Source organism: Atractosteus spatula, chromosome 22 (assembly GCF_055471065.1).
Source record: "Atractosteus spatula isolate fAtrSpa1 chromosome 22, fAtrSpa1.hap1, whole genome shotgun sequence".
Lineage (NCBI taxonomy): Eukaryota > Metazoa > Chordata > Actinopteri > Semionotiformes > Lepisosteidae > Atractosteus > Atractosteus spatula.
The window spans coordinates 17,526,818-17,545,614 of NC_142727.1; the positions used below are offsets into that span (position 1 = coordinate 17,526,818).

The following is an 18,797-nucleotide window of genomic DNA, read 5'->3' on the forward strand; positions in this document are numbered from 1 at the left end:
GAGGAAAGAAGCAAGCCCCTTGCTTATTAGAATAATAGCTGCAGTTTTTCTAGTTAAGATCATATTAATGCAAGAATCAAACTCACTTCTGTTTTCCTAGAAAGATCCCAGAGAAAGGTTCCGTATCTTTCATGTGCTGGGCTGAGGGCTGCCGAGTCCTTGTGTAAACAAACGCCCTGTTTGGAACTCGCTCCTCATCTCCACTGTGCCTTTCGGGGTGACTGTCTTGTGCGCGGAGCCCCTCTCTCCCCCTGTTCCCCTGCCAGTGACCCCTGCAGCCGCAGGTCAGGGATGGAGGGCGTTAGTCATGGCCGAGGAAGACAGAGGGCTCTCATGATTGAGACATCGGAGCCTCCCGCCTGGACACCTGCTCCGCTCTGTCTTCCCCCCGATCGCCCCATGCAGGAGGCAGGCGGGGGTCCGGTATCCTGACACAGAGCCGGGAGGCACAACTACAGGATGAGCACAGCCCAACGCCATCAGCTCCCATAAAACACTTTGCAGGATCTTGATGAACTTCTAGTGCCGGGATCCTTACGGAATCTTGGATTTATCCTGCATTCTGCCCCGGAATTTCACAGGAAAAGTTTAGGGCAAATCTTTCAACAATTCTTGAATCTGTCCTGCAAAATAAGACAAGAGACCAGTAGGAGCGCAGGAATCCTGTTTTTGAGTGTTTTGCAGGATATGCACCGTGAGCATGAGAAGTGCTGAGGGGCAAATCCCCAGTGCTTAACTGCTGCACAGCTGGACGCGCCAGCGGTCTGAGCAGCTCAGTTCAAGCAGAGGCAGCGAGATCTCCTGGAGGCCTGTCTCAGTGTCGGCCCCGCTCGCTGAGAGCTGGCGGAGTTCCTGGCCCAGACGCGGAGCAGAAATGATACTTGTGTTGGATGAGGTGGAGAAGGATGGGGGTCTTCACTGCTCTCTCTCTCCTTCACCTCCTCCCCACGTCCTGCTGACAGGGCCGACGAGCCACCTGTATTAACTGCAGGGGCACGGCAGGGGTAACCGTGTGCCCACATACATCTCCCCAAATTAGAGTGCCACTATACTGGAGCTGGTATTCTTTTTAAGATCACTTTATTGGCCCTTTACAATTTCTTGTATCAGGAATTTGTCTTTTCGCAGACCCCAACTTGCTCTCCACAAGGCACACGGACAGGGAGAGAAGTTGGGGGTCAGAGCGCAGGGTCAGTCATTTATACGGCGCCCCTGGAGCAGCTGGGGTGAAGGGCCTTGCTCAGGGGCCCAGCAGAGTAGGCCCCCAGTCTGTGCTAGGGCTCGTGGTGAGGATAGCGAAGGCAGTCCTCCTGGGACAAGGCTGTTTGTTTTACTACTGCTTAACAGATTCCTAGTGACAGGAAGTCCTTAAAACAGCAGCAGTTGCTATTCATGTAGCCTGGGGAAGAGTAAACAGTCCCTGCCACCCCCTCCCCCTCACTCTGCCCCCAGAGACCCTGCTGTTGAGGAATTTCCCCATTCACAAGACGGCGGCCATCTTGGGAGCTTTCTTGGCCGTTCCTGTCTCCACGGCAACGCTGTTTACCAGGAGCCCCTGCGCCCAGCAGTGCCAGTTGCTGTGGTAGTGAGTGAGAAGGGCAAACAGGAGCAGGCCCTTACACATACCCTTGACGTAGCCCTCGGAGATCAGGTTTTATATAGAAAAGCGTAGAAATGACCTATGTTTCTGAAGAGGGTTTTTGAAAAATATAAAATGAGAATAAAATAAATTCCCTGGTGGAAATCTCTGTAGAAAAGGCCCATCTGGTATCTACTGGTGACCAGTACCTTCAAGGTCAGAATGTTTCAAAACCCACCAGAGACCAGCTTATTACAGCATCGATTTGGAAGAAACGGTTATACTGTCCTGCCAGTCACTGGATGAGTCTTCTTGCACTTTCCCATACCCTTGGTGCCCCAGCTAGCCTTCAGAGCTGTGCCGTACACTGCCCTGCAAACGTGCTGGATGCCAAAGTCAAAACTGCGGTTTCTTAAACTCGTGCACTTTTATTATTGCATGTTAGCATTGATGTCCCACAGTCCCACAGTCCCACAGTGCCAGGGCCCTGGGTTCGATTCCTGGGGCGCTATCTGAGTGGAGGGCGTGAGTTCTCCCCCTGTTCAAGTGGGGTTCCTGCAGACACCCTGCTTTCCTCCCGCACTCCAAAGACACACTAGTAGCTTAATGGGCTTCTGGAAAACTTGTCCCTGGACCGAATGTGTGTGTGTCCTGTGATGGACTGGCGTCCTGTCCAGGGTGTGTGTGTGTGTGTGTGTCCTGTGATGGAGTGGCGTCCTGTCCAGGGTGTGTGTGTGTCCTGTGATGGACTGGCGTCCTGTCCAGGGTGTGTGTGTCCTGTGATGGACTGGCATCCTGTCCAGGGTGTGAAAATGCTAGAAAATGGATGGAGCTTCACTGTTAAACACATTTTATTTTGGATAATTTTGGATAATTTCATGCACACATTTGGTCATATTAGATCAAACCAGTGTTCCCCCTGGCATGAGGGATTTCACATGGCCATGAGTGCTGAGAGACATTCTCTTTCAGCAAGTTTCAGAGTCAGTGTTTGGTGTCATATCCTTTTGAGGCAAAAACTGCATGAAATCTGTGACCCATTTCCCTCTCCGAGCTCCTGGAGTAATCACTTGAGCTGCTTTGATGTGGCCTTTGAGCTCCTGCTGGTTCTTGGCAGGCGTGTTTTGATTTTCTTTCTCCTGATGAGCTCCTGGGCTGCTCTGGCCTGTGTTTGGCGAGACTTGACGTTTCTGTGAACTTCAGAACTCATTCTGCTGCTGCCCTTGTTAGTGACATCATCAGTAAAGATGCATGAGCCAGTTCCAGGTATTGCCCCATAAAACATCCAGAGGTCAAGAGCTTCGTGAGACTACCCTCAGAGGCACAACACCCTGAGTGTGGGGAAAAAAGATACACATCACCCAGGATAATACTGAAAAGGACCAAATGACAATCAATCAATTGGGCATCTTCTCAAGTGACAAGAACAGGTTAGACAGCAGACAAAGGTACCGCCCCAGTCTGGAGCAGTACTCTGTAAAGACGTCATGAGACTGGGGAGCTCGGAGCGACGAGACTGAACCAGTACCAGAGACAGAGCGACGGGCGAGACAGGCCTGGTAAACTGGGTTTATAGTGCGGGTTCTACCACCTCAACACACATGACACACACCACACATAGACTTCATACATGCAAACACATCACACACACACCCCCCCCAAGTGCCTGCTCACCAGGAAGGGACACTTCTCCATCGTGAGCAGGGCCAGTTCAATAAGAAACGCTGGACGGCAATGGAGACGGCAGTGGAAGGCCCCGAAGATGGACACGCCAGCCCCCTTATCTTCCACTGAACACATTTCCTCCCTTTACAACGCTGGCCTGGAGAAAGCCCTCTCCAGCAGGGAAGACCGCGCTGACAGGCCCTGACTCTCGGAGCACGTCCCGGGGGGACAGCGTGAGCCCCACACTGAACACCGAACGGGCAGCTTTGGTCAGGTGGGAGAGAGATTGTCCCTTGTGTAAATAAAATCTCATTGCGGACACTGTATAATGTTACAAAAAGACACTGATGCTCGTGAAGCCTTTCGAAGCGGAGCAGCAAGTTTAAAGTTCGCTCTTAAAGAGACGCCGCAGACAGAAAGGAGACAGGAACTCAGTCCCTTTAGTCTGGAAATTGGGCAGAAGTGAAACACCAGCACCTGAGGCCTGACTGAAGACTGGAGACACGTCTTACACAAAGAGAGGTGGGAGAGGGAGACAAGTGGCACGAGTCACATCACTGAACCTGACTCCAAGGGACTTTGAGAAACAGAGATCAGATCCCTGATGGGATCACTGAGCTCCTGACTCTCGCACAAACTGCTGTCAGTTCAGGATGAAGACATCGGCCAGGGACTCACATCCACACTGTCCACACTCACTGTACCCTCCGGGCACCAGGGCATCCAGCACAGAGCACTATTTCCCAGCTGCCTCAGCCAGGAGACCGGCAGCAGCCTGGGGCTCAGTCTTAGAGAGCTCATCTGTGGAGGAGAGCCTCAGCCTGGCAGTGGATTTCAAGAGCAGAAACACCAACAGTCTGTCTTCAGTGGGAGGGCTTGAAGGAGCAAGCTTCCCAATGGGTCTTGGCAGATTTCACTACCTGCTGTGACCTGAGTGACGGGACCGGAAGGCCAAAGGCGACAATGCTCATGGTTTGATATGCTTTCTTGTTGGCTTCATTGCAACAGCAAGTGTAGAATTTGGTTGGCTGGTTGTAGTTGTTAGAATTAATATTATCTATTGGGTGGCACAGCGATTGGCACTGCTGCCTCGCAGTGCTGGGCCCTGGGGTGCGGTCTGCGTGGAATTTGCATGTTCCCTCCGTGTTCATGCAGGTCTCCTCAGGCACTCTCGTTTCCTCTCACGCATGCTGGTGCTTTAACGGGCTTCTGGGAAGCTTGCCCCTGGTGCGAGTGTGAGTGTGTACCCCGCTTGCTGCCTTGTTGGGACCCCCCATCGGAAGAAGCGCTTCGGAAATAGACGGATATTATCTGTTTATCGTGCACAGACAAGGAGACGTGCGCTGTGTGCGGCTGGGCTGGGACACCTCTGAAGTGACCCAGCTTTGTGCCTCTGCAGCAGGGCCGCAGGCGGAGAGCGAGACCACTGGTGAGACACTGTGAGGCTGCTCGTGCTCTCCTGGCTGCTTAAAGCCTCCCTTGCTGTAAGCGCTGAAGTCGTTCTCACCGCTGGCCTGGGGGCGCAGGTCCGCTCCTGGACAGAGGCGCTGCGCTGGGGGAGGACAGCACTCTCCAGAAGCGGTTCGCTGTTAATGAGTACCTGCTGACCCCACGGGGTCGGGCTGGCGGGCGAGAGGCCCGGGCGCCTTGCGGGCTTTGTTGCCAGAGCCTGTGAGCACACCGGCACCCGGGCGGCGCTCCCCCTCCCCGCCCTCCTTACGTACGCGGCGCTGGGCCGGGACGCGGAGTGGCTGCGGTGATTTGCTGAGCAATCCGACACTCGCTCGCAGGCTGGCTGGTGTGTGTGTGTGTGCGTGTGTGCGGGCAGGGGGAGAGAGAGCGCGGACTCTGCTCTCCTTCACACTCGCCCGGAGTATCTGTCTGGCTACACGCGTCCGAGCTGCAGAAGCCGCTGGTCCCGCGGCCAACAAGAATGAGCCGCTTCCGATAAAGGACGGACCGCTTCCTGTGCCGTTTCTGCTCCTTTCGGACTTTATTGATCCCCCCCATGTTTCCCCCCCCTGGTTTCCGCGCTCTCCGCCCGTGCCTAATGGAGGGCCCCGTACGGATCTGCCAGCACAAGAATGCGCTCCCCCGTTCCGCCCGGCTCGCCGCGGCTCGCACCCTCCTGTGAAAGAGGTAAGCGCGGAGCCGAGAGGGGCTCAGCGGCCGGCGCCGTCCGCGGACAGAGGGGGACAGAGGGGGAGAGAGGGGGGCGGGAGGCGCGCAGCTCCCAGCGGGCCAGGAGCGGCGGTCGGCTCTTCCACCCCGCGTGTCGGCGACTTCTCTGTGGAAGCGCGGCTCGTGTCCAGCCGCGGGTCTCGGGGCTGACGCGCCGCTTGAAACAAACACGCGGTGGGTTTCTCGGGTGGAGGTGGGGGGCCTCCGTGTCTGTGCTGTTTTTGAAGTGCTGCTCGAGTTCTTTTAAAAAAAAAAAGCAAAGTTCAAGCGCCTTCGCCGACGCCTTTCGTCTGTGCGGTGGAAGCGATGGCAGTCGCCGCGCTGCGCTGGCTGGGTCCGCCGGGGGTGTAAGTGCCGAACCTGGACTCCGAACTTCCTCCGCTCCCGGCCGGAGCCGGACCCGCTCCGCGGCAGCGGGGTCGCAGCGCTTGTTTCTGCAGACTGGGCTTGAGTTGGTTATTTTCATACCACGCGTTTTTGTTTGGGTTCGGCGTGTTTAGTTTGGCTACCAATCAGTCTTTTGACTCATCCGTTGTCGCAGGTTTTTCAGTGAAAATAAAACAACATTTTAAACGTCAATCGTCGACCCGGGCGCCTTTCCACCAAGCAATGGCAGAGCTGTTCATTTGTTGTCTTTTAAAAAAAAAAAGTTTTCGGAATTTTGGTTTGTATGTTAAAACCCGGTTTAAAGGAGAAAGGGGGGTTTGGAAACAGGTTGACCCGAGCGCGGACGAGCTGGGTCTGCAGACGTGTTCACCCCGAGAACTGCGCCCGGCGGTCCGGGAGCCGTGCCGGGCGCTCGCCAGCGCGCTGCGGGCAGTACAGGTGGCTTGTCGTGCCGTCTTCCCGCTGAGCGGGGGGGGTGTCGCAAAGCGCCGGAGACACACTGGGGGAGCTGTCCTGCTCGGTCCTGGCTCGGCTCCTGGAAGTGCGGGCAGACGCGGACCTGAACCCGCAGTCCCGCTTCCCGGTTCTGAACTCGCGTGTGAAGCCTGTTGTTGATTTGCTTTCTTATCCGAGCTCTGCGTGGAAAGCGCCGCACGGCAGTCACCATAATTGCGCTGTTACTATTTCCAGTACTGTTGCGACATTGTATACAGTGACATGTTAGATTCGTGTGTTGACATTTGCCGTCCTGAAGGTTTAATCTTGTGACGATTGGCGTGGGGAGAGCCTGGAAAGACACGCAGGGCGCGCGAGTGGCCCTTGCCTCGGGTTCAGAGCTACTCCTGGAATTATTTTCTTTAGAAATATAACGTTTTCAGGCGTGGTGTTGCCCTACGTCTTTCATCGCGTTGAAGGATGAGTGTGTTTTTGAACACCAACTGCATGGCCGTGGGGGGCTCGAACGCGTGTCCTGTCTGGCCAGCGTGGAATTGCCCCAGTCCGTGGGCTGCTGATAATTCTACATTGTTGACATTGGGTACAGCAACACTTGAAAATGTGTGAGATGTGCTCCTAGCCCGCAGACAGGGTCATGCCAGACGGCGAGCGCTGTTTACCTCAGGGACTCTGGAGTGTGAACCCCGGCCGGCCCGGACACTTCTGGCTTAGTCCCGTAGTTTGCATTGCTGTCCGCACATTGGCCCCCAATTCATAGATCCAGCGCCTCGTCAGAGACGCACGAAGACGCCGAGCTGACCCTTAGTGAAATGTTAAAGCAGAAGAGGCGCAGCCTGCGGGCTCTGGGAGAGGGCAGACAGCTCTCCTCCAGGAAGCCCGTGCCAGGGAAACGGGTCTCATCACCACGACCTGCCGCGGTGCCGTTTCCTAAATCCGGCTTTGAAGACCCTTTCTGCTGTGAAAATAATATTCCAGGGCGGGTTTCTGTCCCCGCTCGGCGTCCGAGAGCTCCTCCGCCGCCTGGCGACACGCCGGCCTCAGAGATCCCCGCAGAGACGCTGGAAACCCGGGTTCACGTCGGATCAAGCACCGCTTCTGCAAACACCTCCTCCCCACCCGTCCGTCTCCTCCCCCCTCCTTCACAGAACAGGGCGCCCACACTTTTTTGGGGGGGCTCATTATAGCACCCTACATTATCGCGCGGCTTAACGGTTAATTGCACCACCACGCAGACGGCCCCCCTTCAAAACGGACCGAAAACACTGTCGCAAACGATAATCTACCGGTGCGGAGCTGAGGTTTCTGAACTGATGCTCAAGCATAACGAGTCCTCTGCTGACCTGCAGCGTGTTGTGTGACACGTCTGGTTTGCAGCGAGCCTACCGAACACTGAACCACCGCATCTCTTTCACGACGATGTGATATCTGGCGGAAAGCAAATTCTCTTTAAAAAATGACAGACAACCCGAGCTGGCTTCTGTTGATGAAGCTGTGGACGTGGGTGAGGGCAGCGGGCAGACCACGGGCAGAAGGGAGGTGATGGCAGGCTGGGCCGACCGGCGCTGGAGTCGCCATTTGACTCTCATTGATGTTGACTGCGCAAGTGGCGCGGCGCAGAAACCCGAGAAATGAAACCGTTTGTGTTAGAGGCGGCATTTCACTTCCACCTCCTCGTACAAAAAGCGTCTTTCATTCCAGCGCGTCTGTATGAGGTTGGTCTCCGTTTGCGTGTAGCTCTGCAGCCCTCTGTATGTGCCTCTGCTCTCTGCCGGCCGAGCACGGATTTTTAATTTCGTGTAGGAGTCGCGGAAGCAGAGCTGTGAGGAATCCGTAGCCCGGGGGTTAGAAAAGGTCTTTCACACTGACGTTTTAAGACGCCTGACGTGTCTCAGCCCCGCGGCGCTCATAAAAACGACTCTCTTGGGAAACGCGCAGCATCAGATCAGATCACTGTATTGGCCATATACAATGCCTCGTACCAGGCATCCCCGTCAGTCCCGTGGTCTCGGGGACGGACCCCCGGTGTCAAACCCGCGGAGGGGGGAGAGCAGCAGACCCGCGCCTCCCGGGGCTCAGGGGCTTTCTGCAGCGTCGCGCCGTCTGAGGCGCGCGAAAATACATTTCCTCTTGCGGCTGAAGAAAACCCTTTCCTGGAGTCCCCGCGGGAAGGGGCTGCGTGTGCCAGCGGCAGGAATTCTCTGCGGAGCTCTCCTGTAAGACAGGAAACGAATCGTCCTCGTTTCTCAGCACGCTCGTCAGACGTGTCCGCCCTGTGTGGGACAGGTCTGGTGGACACCAGCTCGTTTGGACGCGCAGCTGAGGAGCCTGCTCGAGTCTGACAGCATGTCAAAACACGACTGGGGCGGACCATTCCCCCTGCTCACTTTCACTTTTAGTCTTATGAACACCTTACATGCTGTTATAATTTTCCGCACCTCTGGTCCTCGCCTCCGACAACCAGCCTCCACAGTTTCCCGAAGTGAAATACTGCGAGAAGCGACGCCGGCACGACCGAAGCCTCCTGTCCAATTGCGCCGAGTCCAGAAGACGAAGCACAATCTTCTGGCAAAGAAATCGAAAGATAAGCCGCGCTTAGCAACTGTGTCGCCAGCGACCCCTTTGAAACCGCTTTCCGTTTTAACCCTAACATCTGCGCTGCCGGGCTGGAATAAATCATTAGCGTGCCTGGACTTACTGCGCTGAGCAGCGCCGCGCCATTAAGTGCCCTGGAATAATGTTTGGTCGATTAGGCTGCCGGGCTAATTAGAAACACATGTTCGTGTTGGTAGAGCTGTGCTAAACGAGCGATTCAGTCTGCGAGGACGTGCGGGGGTATAAACGCGCTCTCTAGTTAGTATTGCCCCAGGAGCCCAGTCCGCTGTCCGTCCTCGGTGGCAGAGGGGACTTTAAAAAACCCCAGTCTGGTGTATAGAGGAATCGTCTTATAGTGGAATAAAGGCTGGTGATGCGGGATTGCGCACAGGAGCTCACGGGTGGAAATGTACTGGGACACACGGAGTCCAGAGTGTTCCCCCTAGTCCCCGGGACAGCAAACACTGAGGCACTGTAGGCTCCTGTTCCTCCAGAAACGGGCCTTCGCCGCTGGCGGTGTTCCTGGCAAAGGCCCTCTCCGAGGGAAGTCACGGCAGGAGGTGGGCGCGAGGCCTCCGCGTGCCAGCTCCCGAGGCCGTGGGTGGCATTGGCTCTGCTCAGTGTGGCCCCCCGACACGGCTCGTGGGAGCGCCCCGCTCTCGGCAGCGGTGTTCCGCCTGTAGGGGAGTGTAGAGGTGAACCGGAAACAAGCCCGTGTGTTTTGTGCCCCGTCAGAGCTGTCGATTCGGGTGTTGCGGACGGGCCCGGCCAGCCGATCCAAGAACGGTCTCAGTTTGTGTGGGTAGAAGCTGCAGCATCAGGGCGATCAGCCGTGGCTGCCGCAGCCCGAGGAAGTGGTAGAGGCTCAGATGAAGTGAGGGAGGCGCCGTGTGTTCAGGTAACCGCTCATATCTGTAGCAGCTGACTGCGCTGAGAGCTTGTGTGCGACGGTGCTGCGCAGAAGTGGTGTTGAGTAAGAAGGCCGAGCTGCTTGCAGGGCGAGAATCCAGACACCAGCGTCGCAGGAATGTTTCTTCGGAGCGTAATATTATCTAGAAGGTGTTTGTTCACACTAAACTCCCAGCAGAAATTATACAGAAACTGGAGTTGCAAAGGAATTTCATTTAAATTGTAACCTTTCTGCATACTTTATTGGAGGGCTGCCAAGACACAAAAGCACCCTTTGAAATATTACCAAGTGTCCAGTTTCTGTCGCTGGCTGTGACTGCGGTCTGCGAGGCTGTTTCCCCTCCTCGCTGGCGCTCCCCCTGCTCCAGCAGGATTACATGTGTCGTGACGGGCGCTATGTAACACTACAGCCCACAAGTCAGCCCCCTACTGAGAGCTGCTCCGAGCTTCACAGGAAAGCAGGTGAATCCAGGACCGGGAGCCCCTGCAGTGTGGCGTTTGTGCGTTTGTCTTATTGTTGAAACCAACAACATATTTAGAATAGTTCTCAGGGCCGCTAGATCTATCCCGGAGTGTGCGAGCAGCAAACCCGAGACGGGCAGTGTTGGACTGTTCCCAGTTCGGCCTGAAAGCGGGGGCGGCCGCGGTGTGGAGGAGACCGACTCCGCCGCTGCAAACTGGTTTTCTTTTTTCCGAGCTGCGCATCTCTCATTTTCAGACTTCCACAGGAATGCGACGAAAAATAAATGAAAACTCTTGTGTTAACCAAAAGTAAAACTAACGCTGCTTCGGAAATTGTCGTGCCTCGTGTTCTGCGACTTTCTTGGGGTGCAAATGCGATTTTGAGTTCCGCCGAGACGGCTTTAAAACAGCCCAGTTGGTTTCTGAATGTCGTGACTTTCTTACGCCTCCAGCCCGTGGGTAGCTTCCTGCAGAGACCGCCCAGCCACACGGAGGAACAGGCTCGGGCTTGTTGATCCAGATAATCGCAGTGATGAAAACCAATCATCCTTTTCGGCGAGAAAAAGCCCGACCTGGGGCTAGCAGCAGGTCCACGGCTCGCCACACCGCGGCCGGACCCGCGAGTGGAGCGGGCTCGCCGGACCGTCCCCACGGACCGATACCGAGCTCCGGTCCTCCGTGTGGAGAAAAACACTTTCAGCTGTCAGGACACGATTGCGACAGACACGGACTATGAAAGGGACTCGTTCTGTGTGTTTTGGCGCGGGGGTGGAGGATTCCGTCTTCAAAAAGCAATGTTATTATTTGCTCGCAAGTTAATTAACATAATTAGGATGCGCCCCCGTATCCGGGGCGTCTCTTTAGTAAACACCACTCTGAGAATGTCTTTACCTCGGCCCTTCAGCCATGAAGAGCTAATAAACAGACGCCCCCGGAAGGACAAGAGCTAGCCGCGTGGGAACGCGGGGCGTGCCCAGTGACCCCGCGAGGCTCGTGGAGCCGCAGGCCGGGTGTTGTTAACGCCAGAAGTCGGTGGTGTTTTCGCGTCTGTATGTCCTAAATCTTCCCTCGACCTTGGAAACCCGCAGCTGGGGGAAAGCGCTTTGAATAAAATGAAAAACACCAGGGTGGACCTGTTAGACACACAGCCAGTCTGGAGCAGTGGAACACATGTTGGGTTGCGGTCACCTGCTCCTGCGAGTCCTGGGGCTCCCAGCCCGGGGGAGCCCCGGTCTGGTGCTTGATGAGAGCCCTCACACATGTGGGAGCCCCTGTCTCCTGAGGGCAGTCTGGGCGGGGCTGGCAGTGGGCCTGAGGCAGGGAGGCCGGTGAGATGGAGGAGAGTTCCCAGGCTGGGGCCACGGTCCCTTCTCGTCTTCCTCTGCTCACACCACACACAGTCATTCTGCACAGGGCTCTTTCTGAGGGTGCCAGGTGTCAGGGAGCCACACATGACAACACTTTGAAGCGAGCGCTCTTGTTGAGCCCTGTGTGCTTCCCATCCAGGGTGTTAATTGTGTGAAGAGAGAAACTGCGGAGCTGCTCAGGAAAGACCGCTTTCTGAAGCTGTCGGCGTGTCTCTCTCCCATCTAATGTCCAGGAGCTGCTGTAGTGCGGACGCCTGTCTTGGGTTTTTGCGTCCTCAGGGGATGATGGAGGCTGGGAGCTCTGGGCCCTGTCCCGGTGTTATTGCAGTGTTACAGTATGATTGTTTCCGTGTTTCTGGAGCGAGGCCGGAGCGAGTCTGACAGACCTCCTGCTCCGAGAGCTGCGCGGGACAGCGGGACAGCGCCCCTCCTGTGGCGGAGGTCCCGGGACGCATGCGCGGAGGTGGGGGTGCTGGCTGCAGTCCCCAGCGTCAGAGATATGGCCAGCCCCCGGCCAAATTCATCTCCCACCTCTGCTGTGGCTCTTCCAGCTACACTTCCCTCTGAGGCCTGCGCGGGGGAGGAGGCAGGTGAGCCTGGGCCAGGCCGAGAGATGTTTTCGTTTCCCCTGTGTGTGCTGGTGTTGGTGAGCAAGGCTGCAGGTGGCGTTTGAGAATGGCAGGATTGGTCACCGGTGAGTCCTGGGTCCAGGGAGCAGCCATCGCACCCTTCCGTTCGGGAAACCTCGAGCGCCTGCTCGGATTGCCAGCAGGAGCCTGGAACAGCTTGCCGGGAGCTCCAGCGAGCTTCCCCATCCCTGCTCTGAACAGCAGGAGGCGCCGCTCCTGCCCTGCCCTGCCCTGGCTCGCGTGTGTGAGAGCTGAGGAGGAGGAGGGAGGCCATGACTCCTGCAAGACACTCTCCTGGGAAGCTTCAGTGCTGCAAATATTTTTTTAAAGTTTTGAACTAGGATTAATACTTGAAGTTAAGAGTGCTTCTGGAAGGGGGCCAGGGAGCACTGTGGGGGAGATGAGGCAGAGACAGCCGGTGATGTTGCACAGGCCGGGTGCCTGTCTCTGTGCAGCAGAGTCGGGGTGGGGGGGAGAGATGGGGTGCCTGTCTCTGTGCAGCAGAGTCGGGGTGGGGGGAGAGATGGGGTGCCTGTCTCTGTGCAGAAGAGTCGGGGTGGGGGGGAGAGATGGGGGGGAGAGATGGGGGGGGAGAGATGGGGTGCCTGTCTCTGTGCAGCAGAGTCGGGGTGGGGGGAGAGATGGGGTGCCTGTCTCTGTGCAGCAGAGTCGGGGTGGGGGGGAGAGATGGGGTGCCTGTCTCTGTGCAGCAGAGTCGGGGTGGGGGGGAGAGATGGGGTGCCTGTCTCTGTGCAGCAGAGTCGGGGTGGGGGGGGAGAGATGGGGTGCCTGTCTCTGTGCAGCAGAGTCGGGGTGGGGGGGGAGAGATGGGGTGCCTGTCTCTGTGCAGCAGAGTCGGGGTGGGGGGGAGAGATGGGGTGCCTGTCTCTGTGCAGCAGAGTCGGGGTGGGGGGGAGAGATGGGGTGCCTGTCTCTGTGCAGCAGAGTCGGGGTGGGGGGAGAGATGGGGTGCCTGTCTCTGTGCAGAAGAGTCGGGGTGGGGGGAGAGATGGGGTGCCTGTCTCTGTGCAGTAGAGTTGGAGCTGTAAATATGGCACTGGAGTCCAGCTGCTGTGGATCGGGAGTCTGGGCTTGCCTGTGGCTTGTCTTCTGATAGGGCTGCCCTTCACTTACAGTCCGCAATACCAGCTTTCCCGTGCTTAGTGCCAGGAACAGAACTCCGCTCGGACATCTTGGAGCTAAATCAACCTTTGAAAAGAGCTGGCGAATGTGGGAGACCGGGCAGCGAGTGGAAACCAGCTTGCTGCTGCTGCGAGTGTCAGTCGTAAAGCAAAAGAAGAAATGATGTAGCAGTATCGAAACTTAACCAGCCTGCCAAAGTGGAGTGTCCTTACTGCACCTTTCCAAGGTAAATGATTTCGAGCATGATGGATGGGCTGGTTTGTCTATAAACAGACAGGGGCCGATTCGTTCCCCAGGTGGATTCCAGCAAAGAGGGCTGATTTAGACTCGCCCTGAGACCAAGAGGCCTTTCAGCCCATCTGGCTGATCTGGTGTTTGGGAGGTGATGAGCTCAGGAATGTCATCCAGCTGTGTCTGGAGAGGAGCCAGGGCATCGACTTCAACACTACAGCTGGGCAGCCTGTTCTCTACTCCCGCCCCTCTCTGTGTACAGCAGTGCCTCCTGTCCTGACTGGAGGAGCTCACCCAGCTGTGTCTGGAGAGGAGCCACGGGATTGGCTTCAACAACAGGGCTGGGCAGCTTGTTCCCCACTCCTGCCCCTCTCTGTGTACAGCAGTGCCTCCTATCCTGACTGGAGGAGCTCATCCAGCTGTGTCTGGAGAGAAGCCAGGCTATCGGCTCCCACAAGCTGCCCAAAGTGATGCCTTAAACAGGTAATTGCTTGTGGGCATCTTGTTCCCCACCCCCACCCCTCTGTGTAAAGTCAACAGTGACTTGTCTGTTTTCCCTTCCTCTCCTCCACTCCCTGGGTTCTTGTTTCACCAGCGGTCCAGCTCTGGGCGATATTCTGCTCTTCTTACTCTTCTTATCTACTGTTCCGGTTGCAAAAACACCTTGAACTACAGACGATGTGTATCTCGCAGCTGGTTAGCTGGGCAGCTGTTCCATCGTGCTTGTGAGCGACGGGCCAGCAGCGTGAACGAGGGCAGCTCCGGGGCTGCTGGTCTGCAGGCCAGCCTGCGGAGAGCCGCTCTCCGCTGTCAGTCCTGGGTGGGTGTGTGCGCGTGTGGGTGTTCTCCTGGTGCGGGGTGTGGGGGACCCCAGCGGTGCGGGAGGAGCTGGTTTGTGGACCAGTGGGCCTCTGGCACTGATCCGCAGGCTTGGCATCTCCTGTGCCGCCCGGGTGGCGACTGGCCTCCAGCGGATGCTGGGTCCCAGAGCTCCAATCCGGGCTTTGTTCCTCGTCGCTGGTGGAATTCGCCCGTGGGGTCCGGGGGACCCCCAGCCAGGCTGTCCGTCCCCGTGTGCCAGACGAGACAGGATTTAATTCCCCTTGTTTGTTCGCTTAATCCTGCTGTTGAAAGGCTTGGGAAACAGACGGACTGGCCCCCCCACCCCCGCCAGCCCCACATCGGTTCCCAGGAAAACAGCCAATCCAGGCAGCTCTCCAGCTGCTGGGGACTGTACCCTGGGTTCAGAGGCGCCCGGAGCGGGATCACCTGGGGGAGGGCGATGTGACTGCGGGGCCAGGCGCAGGCTCGCTGGGCTCGGGGTCTCCGGGGGACTGTCCCCCTCGTGCTGATCTCGATGGCGGCTCTGTTGTGCTGAAAGCAGCATGACGATACACTGACCTGAGAGCGGCCCTGTGTGTTCCTGCTGCTCTCTCCAACAGCTCTTACCCCCAGAGAGGGGGTCTCTCATGCCTGCGCTGGTGTTGTCCTCGTTCTGCTCGACGTCTCCAAGCGCAGGGACTGTCGCGGACTCGGGAGGGGCGAGGTGTTCGCTCGGATCGCCGCTGCGCACAGGACTCGGAGCTCCGCGGGGACGTTCAGGAATGCGTGTGCTTGTGGGGCGGGCGAGTACGGACAGGCACGGTCCTCGGCAGGCAGTCAGGAGTCCCCAAGGCTGCAGGGAGACACAGCTCTGTCCCGCCGGACTGCTGGAAAATAAAATAGAGCCGTATAGATTCCTGCTGATCTAGGTCTGGACTCATTCGGGATTCCCAGATGGATTCCTTTCTCAGGATTCCTGCAGGCCGGCCGGCGCAGGACAACCGCGAACCCGTGCGGGTTTTGTCTGCAGGAGCTAGGCAGGAATTTCTGGGTGCAGGAACGCCCCATCCTGAGTCTGGACTCTGGAGAGCCGGTGAGCTGTCCTGGAGGTGGACAGGGAAGCTGTGGTAGAGAGGATGGGACCCGGCTCTGCAGGGGGTGGGGGCAGAGGCTCAGGGTCCGAGTTCATGCCTGCTCATCATGGGAACTGAGCGGTCCCAGATTTCGTGGGTGTTTGCTGTTCACACCTGACTTGTGATGTGTCTTTTCCAATAAAAGCGCAATGTGTGATTGTGCTTGGGTTGTCTGTGCATCGTTGCCTTAGAAGGACGAGTATCTCAGAACCTGGAGGACACTCAAGTGCTCTTGAATACCACCATCTGGTATAATCACTCCCTACACTTCTATAGCACTTCTCTGGACCCTCCACTCAGAGCTCTTTACAGGTCACGGGGATCCCCTCCACCCCCACCAGTGTGTACCCCCACCTGGATGATGCTCCAGTCCGCTCCCCACACACCAGCTCTCAGTGGGGAGGAGAGCAGAGTGATGAGGCCAGTTCAGAGACGGGGGGTATTAGGAGGCCATGATGGGTAAAGACCAGGGGGAGATTTGGCCAGGACACTGGGGTAACACCCCTACTCTTCTCGAGGAACACCCCAGGATTGTTAATGACCTCAGAGAGTCAGGACCTCGGTTTTACGTCTCATCTGAAGGACGGCGCCTGTTTACAGTCTAGTGTCCCCGTCACTGTACTGGGGCATTAGGACCCACACAGGCCCCAGGGTGAGCGCCCCCTGCTGGCCCCACTGACACCTCTCCCAGCAGCAGCCTCAGCTCTCCCAGGAGTCTCCCCTCCAGGAATTGGCCAGGCTCTCACTGCTGGGCTCCAGTGGGCGGGGAGAGGGGAGAGCGAGGGGCTCAGTCTCAGGCCCATGTCTCTCTTGCGCTGTGTGCAGTATGTCTTCGCTGCTCAGTTGCGTGACCACTGGCGAACAGGAGCTCCTCCTCACCCCTGACCCGGGACTCCTCTCCCTGCGCGAGCCTGGAATTACACTCCTCCTCCTCCTCCCAGCAGACACTTCTGCTCCCGGCATGCTGACTCGGAATCCTTTTCCGGTTTCCCCCCGCCGAGATCGGGAGACCAGGGTCCGAGCTCCGAGGCTGGGGTCCTACAGGGAGTTCACCCCACCTAGAGAAACGTGGGGAAGTGTGTCTGGGGCACCGTGTCCTTCGGTCGCAGACTGTGAGCGGCTCTCTGTGAAGGCGGGATCGTACAAGTGTCCTGTGTTTTATCTGAAGGACATTCCTGAACCTATGGACTTGGGATCAGAAGGCTCCCGAACCCCTCAGTCCACGGTGATGCCACAGGAGGGGCACTGAGGGATCGGGCTGGATCTCATCCCCTTCTGGAAACGCAGCGGCTGCTCTGCCTGTGGTTAAGTCGACTGGCCACGGGCAGTGCCCCCCGGTGGGTGGGCTATTCCTCCGTGACCCTAGTGCTGCGGGCGCACCGGTTAGCCCTGCTGTCGTGGCGCCGAGCCCACATTGGCGCGTGCAGGCAGTGGCTGTCTCCTCCGGAAATCGAGGCGCGTAGGAGAGGCAGCCTGCTTCCAAGAGGCCAGAGAAAAACAAACAAAAACAGCCGAGCCCCTTATCGCTCGTCTCCCCCACGGCTCCTGTCCTGGGAGTGTCCCGGGAGCTGTGCCGGAGGCGCGCCGCGGTGAGCGATGCCCGGATCTCTCCGCGGGCGGTGGCGGCGGATGTCGGGGAGCAAGGAGCTGATAAGCCCCAGGAGCAGGGCCCTGTGTCTCGGCGGGGGCGATCAGCGTGGCGGGTCTCCCTCCGCGGATACTGGAGACGCTGACAGTCGCGCAGGCAGACGGTTTGTTTTCCCAGCAGTGGATGAAGTTTCATGGTTCTGGGAAGAGAGGGGGGCGGGCGTGTTGGGACAGGTGCGCGATCTGTGACAGCATTCCCTCTCGGTTTTCCGAGCTGACGGTGCCCAGCGGGCACGGCTGCCGCCCCAGCCAGGTGGGGCAAAAGGGGGGGAGAGGAAGAGGAGGGAGGAGGGAGGAAGGTGAAGGACACACCCAGGGTCTCTCGCTGAGCGTCATGACCGGCAGAAGGAACCGCAGGGAGACTCTGTCCCCCGTATCAACATTCATACCTGTAGGCAGACGCCATCTCTGCTCTCTTCCCGTCTGCCACGCCGTCACACTCTTGAGTGCCATCAGTATCACTCCAGTGGCGCACGCCTCGCACGCCTCGCACCCCCGCTTCCTCGCTCTCACCCTGCCCTGTTTACAGATCCAGCTTCACGGCCCTGGGAGGGAAGAGAGGGAGGGGGGCTGGGAAGTGCTGTGCCCTGTGATTCGGGCTTGTGGGTTTCTGAGTGTGCAGGCGTGTGTTCGCGTGTGACTGACGTCTCGCACGATGGCTGCTCGTGAGATACATACCCAGCACTCCAGTCATGAATGAAATCCCACTTGTGGTTTGGTATAATCCAGAGGCACTCTGCCAGCCCACAGAGTGATGGGTGCGCTGGGAGCCCCAGTAGAAGAAATCATGTTGGGGTTGTTGGCACCAGCAGACTCCAGCATTGCCCCAGGTACAGGGTACAGGAGGAGGTGATACCCTGCGCTCCGAGGCTGCAGGAATATTCCCAGAGGATGATCCTGGAGTGGCTCTGGTACATCGGAATCTGAATGAAGTCCTGAAGCAGATTGTTCTGTACGCTCGCCTTGGGATTTGTGTTCCCAGTACGACCCGGACAGGAAGCTCTGGGAATTTTGGGTGCGGGGGGCGGAGGGGGACCTGGCAGCCGTCTCGTCTCCGTGTATGGCCTTGACCTCTGACCTCCAGGATGTGTGTGTGCTGGTGGCGCGAGAGTGGGGGCAGAAGGACTGTATTATTTCCCGAGCTTCCTGCTCTCTTCCTCTGCTGCTGTGCAGATTGGGTTCGCCAGCGCCCGCCCCGCCCCAGCTCGGGGAACGTGCCGCGGTCACGGTCTGCGGATGATCGCTTCCAGTCCTTCTTGAACGTGTGGAAATGAGGCTTTCAAACCCTCCTGGGACAAAACCAGTCTAGCTGGGGTTCAGTCTCCCACTTACACATCAAACAGACGAGATCAAACAGATTGCCGAATATCCTGCATTTGTTAGACACTGCATAAGACCCAGGCTTAGCGACTTGGTGTTTAGATATCGCTCGCCTCTCATCTTGAAGGTAGCAGGATTTTATTAATCTTGCAACTGACGGGGGGCACATCATGCCTGACAGTTCTGAAAGCTTGTGGAGGAAAGGGATCGTGTGTTATAGGCTGGATAAGTCAGCCGTGGTCTTTTCAGCTCCTTGAACAGGCAGCCAAGCTCT

General features: G+C 57.5%; 1 protein-coding gene across 1 annotated transcript in view; it reads left to right on the forward strand.

The window, feature by feature from the left end:
- Positions 1-4,988: 4,988 nt before the first annotated feature.
- Positions 4,989-18,797, forward strand: part of cdon (cell adhesion associated, oncogene regulated) — a 37,743-nt gene continuing 23,934 nt past the window's right edge. The window contains exon 1 of the mRNA XM_088939488.1: positions 4,989-5,383. The gene's annotated coding sequence lies outside the window, so the exon portion shown is untranslated. The remainder of the gene's footprint in view (positions 5,384-18,797) is intronic.